Source organism: Grampus griseus (assembly GCF_964374135.1).
Source record: "Grampus griseus genome assembly, chromosome: 9".
Taxonomy (NCBI): Eukaryota; Metazoa; Chordata; class Mammalia; order Artiodactyla; family Delphinidae; genus Grampus; species Grampus griseus.
This window is the reverse complement of record NC_139003.1, coordinates 73,186,876-73,196,304: the sequence shown is the minus strand read 5'-3', so window position 1 is coordinate 73,196,304 and position 9,429 is coordinate 73,186,876. Positions and strand designations below refer to the sequence as shown.

General features: G+C 41.1%; 1 long non-coding RNA gene across 1 annotated transcript in view; it reads right to left on the bottom strand.

Annotated features, from left to right (window-relative positions):
- LOC309827251 overlaps positions 1 to 9,034 on the bottom strand; it is a 153,852-nt gene extending 144,818 nt beyond the window's left edge. Inside the window, exon 1 of the long non-coding RNA XR_014297197.1 lies at positions 8,695 to 9,034. This is a non-coding gene — a long non-coding RNA (uncharacterized lncRNA). The remainder of the gene's footprint in view (positions 1 to 8,694) is intronic.
- Positions 9,035 to 9,429: the final 395 nt, after the last annotated feature.

Sequence of the window (9,429 nt, the reverse complement as noted above, 5' to 3'; positions counted from 1 at the left end):
GGTAGTGGTTGGCCCTCATGCAAAGTTCAAGGCTGAAAGCAAATAAATGACTTCTGGATATTGGACATTATATGTTATGTACACACATAAATATATTGAAAAAATCAATGGTACTCACATTTGCCAATCTAGTATTTTAAGTTTATATTTTGTTAGATATGCCTTATAGCTACCATTGGAAACAGTTAAGTGTGGACACAGTGTTACATTTAAGAAACCTGGGCTTGAAGAGCAAAAGTCAGAATGCCATCAGTGCTAAAGAACTTCAGTGGGTCATCTGGTCTACTTCTCAGCATCTGGGTATGCAAATCCTTGTTAATTTGCCTGTTCTTAAGTTGCCTCCATCTCTAGAGATGGAGGTGTCATGGACTCCTTTAGTAGGTTAATATGACACTGCTGACTGTTCCCACACATTGAGGGGGTTTGGGAAGAGAAGCCTTGGAGACATGACAGTTTTCTTCAAATACAGTTCTCTTCCTTTTTAAATGAATTTGAAACAGCTCTCCTTATTCTCCAAAGGCAATTCTCCGCAATTAAAAATTAATCAAGAATTATACAAGTTCAAAGCTAGAGAGCTAGGGAATTATACTTCTTATTGCTACACAGAAGCACCACTTCAGCCAGAAAACTACAATAACTACCATCCTTCTCAGAATTAGTCACAGTTTTTCATGAAGTTTGAATATGCAAGGTCCTCAGGAATGCATTCCTTACAAGAAATGGAACTTTAGTTGGTCTGAAGTGCTGTCATGTGGAGGAATATTATGTCTCTTGGACATTGCTCCAGCAACTAGGCTGTGAGCAATGGAGATAAATCATAAGAAGGCATATTTTGATATATGGTAAAGACTTAATAACAAAGCTGTCCAACACTTAAATGGACTGTCTAAAAATCCAGAAGATTCTTGGTTTCTGGAACTGTCTAAGCAAAGATGGAATGATCACGCACAGAGGGTGTTGTGAGAGTCCTCACTAGTTAAAACGTTGGGTGGAATAACACTTAAGGTACCTCTTACTGTAAGCTTTTATGACTAAATGGCTCAATTACTTTAACCTTGTTTGATGAGAGCTATCTATCTCATATTTCTTCAATAATCTTGGTTGTCATTTATGAATTTTTCCAAATTATTTACATATATAAATTGTAAATGTATATATGTCACTGATAAGCAACATTTACCTACCTATCTATAGGTGTGCTTATCTTTTAAATCAAATACTTAAAATATTTGACAAAAGAGCCAAGAATACTCAATGGAGAAAAGAGTTTCTTCAATAAACACTGTTAGGAAAATGGATACTCACATGTAGAAGAATAAAACTATATCTCTATTCTATCTTACACCACTCACAACAATTAAATCTAATAGATTAAAAACTTAAATATAATACTGGAAACCATAAAACACCTAGAAGAAAACAGGAAAACTTTCCTGGCAATGATTTTTTAGATATGACACCTAAAGCACAAGCAACAAAAGCAAAAACAAACAAGTGGACTACATCAAACTAAAATGCTTCTGCACAGCAAAAGCAGTGATCAACAAAATGAAAAGACAACCTACAGAATAGGAAAAAGTATTTGCAAACTCTATGTCGATAAGTGGCTAACATCCAAAATGTATAAAGCACTCATACAACTCAAGAGCAAAAAAATCCCAAACAATTCGATTAAAAAATGGGCAAAGGGGGCTTCCCTGGTGGCGCAGTGGTTGAGAGTCCACCTGCCGATGCAGGGGACACGGGTTCGTGCCCCGGTCCGGGAAGATCACACATGCCGCGGGGCGGCTGGGCCCGTGAGCCATGGCCACTGAGCCTGCGCGTCCGGAGCCTGTGCTCCGCAACGGGAGAGGCCACAACAGTGAGAGGCCCGCGTACCACGAAAAAAAAAAAAAAATGGGCAAAGGACCTGAATAGACGTTCTCCCAAAGAAGATATATGAATAGCCAACAGGTACAAGAAAAGATATTCAACATTACTAATCATTAGGCAAATGCAAACTGAAACCACAATGAAATATCATCTCATGCCTGTTAGAATGGTTATCATCAAAAAGACAAGGGATAACAAATGCTGGCGAGGATGTGGAGAAAAGCATGTGTACAAGAAACTCTTGTGCACTGATGGTGGGAATGTAAATTGGTGCAGCCACTATGGAAAACAGTACGGAAGTTCCTCAAAAAATTAAAAATAGAACTACCATGTGATCCAGCAATTCCACTCCTGGACATATATCCTAAGGAAACTAAAACACTCTCTCAGGGAGGTATTTACACTCCCATGCTCATTGCAGCATTATTTACAATAGAGAAGACATGGAAACAACCTAAGTGTCCACTGATGGATGATTAAAGAAGATGCAGTATGTATATAACGAAATATTATTCAGACATAAAAAGAAGACAATCCTGCTATCAGCAACAGCCTGGATGCACCTTGAGGGCATTATACTAAGTAAAATAAGTCAGAGAGAAAGACAAAACACTGTATCACCTCACTTATATGTGGTATCTAAACAAACAAACAAAAACCCAAACTCATAGAAAAAGAGATCAGATTTGTGGTTACCAGAGGTCGAGGGTGTGGAAGGGGAATTGGATAAAGGCTGTCAAAGATACAAACTTACAGTTATAAGATAAATAAATAATGGGGATGTAATATACAGGATGACTATAGTTAACACAGCTGTAATGGTATATTTGAAAGTTGCTGAGAGTAAATCATAAGAGTTTTCATCACTAGAAAAAAACACTTTTTTCTCTTTTTTGTATCTATGAGATGATGGATGTCAACTAAACTCATTGTGGTAACCATTGCACAATATATGTAAATGAAATCATTATTCTGTACACCTTACACTTATATAGTGTATATCAATTATGTCTTGAAAAATTGGAAAATAAAATAACTACAGGCCAGTGGGAAAATATATACCATTAGCGAATGCAGTTTGGGGCTGTCTACACAGGACCAAAAATCTGTCTGGAAAGTAAAAAGTTTAGATTAACAACTGGTGATTCTCTCTGCATAGGTATAATTATTCTTTTCCATTATTTTCTACTTTCCCAGGAACCCACATTATAATCTTGATATCACTTTTGATTTCTCTTTTCTTCCTATTCCACGTTTGTAAAGCTCATTGCTTATAGCTCTGCAATATCTTTTCAATACATCTCCCCCTTTCCCTTTGCATTGCTGCCTCCCTAATTCCTCCCTTAATATTGCTCAACCGGACTATGACAATTGTTCCCTGTCTGTTCTGCTCACAACACTCATTTGTTCACCTGACATGTGTAACAGGTGCCCACTATGCTCCACTTGGGGCTACAGCAGCAAACAAAAGCAATACCTTGTCTTCAGAGCCTCCATCCTTGTACAGAGAGACAAACTAAACCCTCCTTTCTCTCTCAATCCGTCTAGGACACAAGAATCATGTTTCTAAAAATCATGATGGTAATTATGTCACCACTTAAAAACTTTTGGTGAGTTTGCACTCTGAAATTTAAGATGCTTCATGGACTTAAAGTCACTTTCTAGGCCAATATTCCCCAACCACCTCCATTTCTTCATTTGGTTGAGAAAACTCTGACACATCATCCGTTCACAAACAACCCTAGTGTTTCCTGCCCACACCCTCTCCCTCCTTTTTCTCAAGAGCTGTTCTTTCTACACTGCCATGCCAGATGGTCCCCAGATGCTCACGTTCTATATACGCACCTTGTACTGTCCCCCCCACCTCACAGAACCTGTGAATATGCTGGGACATCACTCTTGTGGTTAGGTTACTCATCAGTTGACTCTGAGTTAATCAACAGGGAGGTCATCTGCATGGGGCTGACCTAATCAGGTAAGTGCTGAAGAGGGGCTGGGCCCTTCCTCAGCTCAATCCTGCTGCTCTCCAAGCAGCAAACTCATGTTGTAGAGGGAACCACATGGCAGGGAATGGCGAGTGGCCTCTAGGAGCTGAGAATGACCCCTAAGTGGCAGCCAGTGAGAGAGTGGGTAATAGGTCCTACAACTGCAAGGAACTAAATTCTGCCAACAACCTGCCTGAGCTTAGCTGAAGGACCCAAGCCTCAGATGAGACTGCAGCCCGGGCTAACACCTTGATTTCAGCCTAATGAGATTCTGAGCAAAGGACCCAGCTAACCCTGGTCCTGATCTACAGAAACTGTGAGCTAATAAACTGGTCATGTTGTAAGCAGCTGAATGTGTGGTAATTGGTTAGGCTGCTATATAAAACTAAAACTCCAATTTTACCTGGAAATATCCTCCCATTCACCAAGACCCAAGATAAATGCTTATCTTTTTTGATGTCTGCCCTTATTTCCCCATCCAAAAGTGATCTTTCTAAATTTCTATAGGATCTTCCTACTTTTATTACAGCGGTTGGCGTATGTCTTATTTCTTGTTCTGAATTGTGGATTCCTTGAGAGCAGGGATGGTTTTCCTTACGTACATATGCATATGCTTTGTAGAAGCACTGAACGCAGTATTCACTTAGGCCATCTAGGAAATAGTTCTCAGGGATCTGAGAGTTAACAGAGCTTCCATCTTCAGCTTCACACTCACTTTTTTTGTGCTTGTGAGCAGCTTCATGTGACTTAGCACAAGTACAGATTTTTGTGACCTGACCCTCCCTAAAACTGTCACGCAAAAGGCTAATTCTTTTGTCAAAGAGTAAACAACACGCAAGTTCAACATATTTAAAATCCAGAGTTGAAGGTCCTTAAAAACAGATTTATGAGTTAAGAAAATTGCGGATAATCAAGGTAGCATTTAGAGCCACCCAGGACACTGTGATGCTTGCTGTCCAGAGGCGAGGTCAGGGGCAGCGGCTGTCATCCACACATGCCACTTCCTATTCTGTAACCTCACAGTTTCTCTCCCAGTGGGTACTCAGGTGGGTTGAAATAAGAAATAATGAGGAACCCAGGCTCGGAAAAGAGCTTCCCCCGGCAGTGGAAGCATTACGGCCAGAGTTGGTTAATTGAAATCATGCATCGAACTAAGTTGCCACTCTGATGCGATCTGACAAAAATGATCATAGGATAAAATTGCCTCTTGCTGATTCCCCACCTATCTTACATTTCAACTTGCAGCAAGATTGAAGCAAACTGCTCCAATTTACTGCTCCCGACCTGCTGATAATGGACACTTTGCCGTGCACTCTCCCTTCATTACTGCTTAGGTCAGGGCTGTTAACAGGGACTCTTGCCACTTTTGACAGATAGTCACTACCAAGATGAATGGCGGTAGCCACATGACCACTTAGGACCAGGCCTTCCCTCTCCAGCACCTTCAAAATGCCTTTAAAAAAAATAAAATAAAATAAAAGACCACACTTCACTGTTTAACTCTTTATTAACTAGGAGAATCAATAGAAACCAGGCAACTGTGACCTCCTGATTCCTCTACTGTAGAGCTGCAACTATTTCAAAGAAACCACTTAACAGCATCTGAAAAAGAAACTTTCTAGCAAAGCTGCCTTTGTACATTCTGTTCTATTGGGAATGGAAACTGGGCTGTAAATTGAGTTCCTCGGGGTAGGGAGGGAGTTATTCACCCAAAGTCTCAACTGTGCTAAATCTTAAGGAAGAAGTGGCTGCGTTTCTGAGTTTAAAGGGGCTTATTTAAGAATAATAAAAAAAAACATTTTCAGAGAAAATAGGCTATTTTCAATATCACACAGATGAATGGAACCCATCAACAGGCTGGTACTCCATCATTTCAATTATTCATAAACAACCTTTCATGAAGAACTTTTTACCACCAACATTTCTAAGTTATTCTACTTATATTCATAGAGAAAAAAAAAGATGGGAGAGGGATGCATGTATCTTTCTGTGCTATTTTAATAGACACCATAGATTAGATAGTAAGTGCTTAATAAATAAGTTCTAAGAGCAAGCTAAAGGGGGATAATGTTTTATGTTCCTTAAAGCTTCTAACTTAAATCTGTATATAAACTGTGTACAGACTTCATATAGAATGCTTTAGTTTTTTATCTAATTCCTGACACATGCATTCATCTTTGCATTTGACAGTCAAATGAGCTCTCACAACCCTTATTAGATTTACACTGCATTGTCTAATTCACTTTGCCTCATGAAATTAGATGAACTATTAAATACCATAATCTGTTATCCACCATTAAAATTAATTGATTTTCATGTCACTTTAGAACTAATGAATTATCTAGAGATAGTCTCATAAAGTACAAAGCATAGTGGGAAAGCTCTTTTTTTCCCCATCATTTCTAGTAAGGGTGAACAGTGCTATGCTTTTGCTAGTTTGTCTCTCAGCAGAAATCTCAAAAACAGAGCTGTATTCAATAATTACACTTCATGGGTAAGAGCCACATTTATGAAAAAGGTTTCAAAGATGTGGAGGATGTGATGCCTAATATTGCTCTGGGAGAGGTTTGTCATATGGAAGGATATTTCCCGATACAGTATGGTGTTGCCATCAGGATAACAGAATTGAAATGGACATGCCATTAAACAGAAACAAAATCCTACCAAATAGTAATAGTCCTAAAAATAAATACAAGAGTAGTATTTGTGTTGCCTGAAAAAATCTTATTTGATATTTCAGTTCAAAGATTGCATAGCTATATTACAATAACAATGACTCATGGTTATAGAAAATTTATTATGTGCCAGGCACTCTGTCAAACATTTTTAACAAGGATTGTTTTATTTAATCCTCAAATGCTCCCATGATACGGGCTTTATTTTTACCCTCATCTCACAGGTAGGGAAACTGAGGCTGAGAGAGAATAAGCACCTTGTTCAAATTCACATAATCAATAAATAAGGAATTGGGATACGAATCAAAAGCAGTCTTACTCCAAAGTCAGGCTCCTAACTGTTATACCCTGGGGCCTCTTACTTCTGTAATATCACTGTATCACTTGGCACGGATGGTATCAGAGGCCTTTGTTATCCATTAATATTTATTAATATAATCCTTTCACTTGTAAATTGGTTCATTCAAGGGAAAAAAAATTCTTGCTTTTTAAAATGATCTTCCAGTTTTAATAAAATTGCTCCATGTGAATTTTAACAAACTTAACAAAGCTCTGTGTTTAATGGCACCTTTTTCCCCCACTGCAACATTAAAAGTGGGCAGCAAGGTATACTGTACATCCACATATACTGAAGAAACCTTGCGAGCTGGGCTCAAAGGAGGACCCAAACCTCATCCCTGGCTGGGTGGGGGGACAAAGTGTTCTGGGTTGCCTGGGACTGTTCTGGTTTTTGCTAGTGGCCCCAACATAGTTATTAACAGGACCTCCTTTTATTCTCAATATTGCCCCAGTTTGGATAATAAATTACCTTAATCTTAGGGGAGAAGTTTTTCTGCTTATTAGTGAATTCAGCCGTAAAGCACCGCCATCAGTCTCATGGAGTTGAACAGGTTGCTACCCGAGTGAGCTTTAAAATATTTCCAATCTGCATGCTGGAGCATCAAAAGGAGTAGATAGACCTGCTACATCGGACTCCTTCCTCACCCTTTTCTATTATTTCCTTTCTTCAGTTGGTCACCGTGATGGCATTTTTGGTGTGTAAGCTTGGCTAGGCTACTGCTCCCAGTTACTCAAACACTAATCTAGGAGTTATTTTTATTTTTATTTTTCTGCGGTACGCGGGCCTCTCACTGTTGTGGCCTCTCCCGTTGCGGAGCACAGGCTCCGGACGCGCAGGCTCAGCAGCCATGGCTCACGGGCCCAGCCGCTCCGCGGCACGTGGGATCTTCCCGGACCGGGGCACGAACCTGCGGCCCCTGCATCGGCAGGCGGACTCTCAACCACTGCGCCACCAGGGAAGCCCTAGGTGTTGTTTTGTAGGTGTTTTGTAGATGTGATTCAAGTCCTTAATCAGGTGACTTTAAGGAAGAAGATTCTACAAAATCTGGGTGGGCCTGATTCAATCAGCTGAAATGCCTCAAGAGCAAGCAGAGGCTTCTCTGAAGAAATTCCACCTGTGGACCCAAGAGCTCCAGCCTGACCGCCTGCCCTAAGGATTTCAGACTTGCCTCCCAGCCCCCCTCAATTGCGTCAGCAAATTCCTTGCAGTAAATCTCTTCATACTATATTATCTCCTACTGGGTTTGCTTCTCTCGGTGAATCATGACTGATACAGTCCCTAGTGCCTGTTGAGTCTTGCGTCAAATCCTTTGCATGGTCTTCCAGACTCCTTTAACTTCATGCCTACATAACGCCGATGGCTCCCTGCCTACTCTCTCTCTCGTTCTTAACCTGATCAATGCTCCTAAAGCACTACTCTCATCATTTAGCATCTAATCCTTATCAAGGGCTAACGTGCCCCAGGCACACTGATAGGCACTGAGGATACAAAGATGAACAGAGCATAGTCTGTTTCCCAGGGTCTCACCACCATGTCACTCCCCAGCACAAAACTTCCCAAGTCCCCCCCATCCCCCCAGTGCCCGAAGAACAAGGGAAATGACTCAGCCTGGCAAAGCAGACCCTGCTGACTTTAATCTGCCTCACGGGACTCAGATCCCACAAGTGCCTAAAGCATGAGCCTGGCTGCTCTCCTCATGGCCCCCAACAGGGCCGACCGACGTCTGTATTTCCTGTGGCTTCACTGTAAAGTTTGTGTTCTGTTACAGGGAGCAAAACCTGGCTATTTAAAGCAGAATGAATACAGAGAATTCATTACTTACAAAATTGCTGGAAGGGCTGGAGACATGGGCTCCCGACGGGTCCTTCAGGAACGGCTCTCAGAATCACACCTCTGAAGTGGCCCATCGCGGAAGCTGCCTGCTTTGCCACAATCAGGAAGGTGGAGAATCCGCTGGATTTGTTAACTGGAACTTTCATCTCAGGGTCAGGAAGCTGTTGCTTGTCACGACTACCCCATCTTCCTCTCAGCGCCCACAGAACTAGTGGCTGGTCACTGAGAAACTGCGGCAGGAAACCCAGCACCTCCACGGGGCCCCTTGCCCGCAGAAAGCTGGAGAAGTGGCAGGAAAATGGCTTCCACCGTGCGTCTGCCTCTCAGGTCCGGCGTGAGAGCATCTAATTGGCACTCAGGACTCCAGCTGCAAGGGATTCTGGAAAACAAGGCATTTAGCTTCCCAGCTGCTTGCAGTAGAGGAAGGCTCAGCAGAAGGAGGTTAAAATGGAGGCTGAGTGCCGCCCACATTTTCCACCACGGCTGGTTTTTATCTAACCTGGAAAGTTTGTATGCCTGTCCTACTTAAATAAGGATTATTAACTTTAATAATAAAAAGCCTTGGTGTGCTTAGAACTTAGCATAATTCCTAGTACATAGAGGTATCTCACATATATGTTGAATGGATGAATGAATGAAACACAACAGTAATTCATCCATTTATTGACACAATCACAATTATAAATTGCAATTTAAGTGTCATAAGTAAAACTTTCCCAGCAGA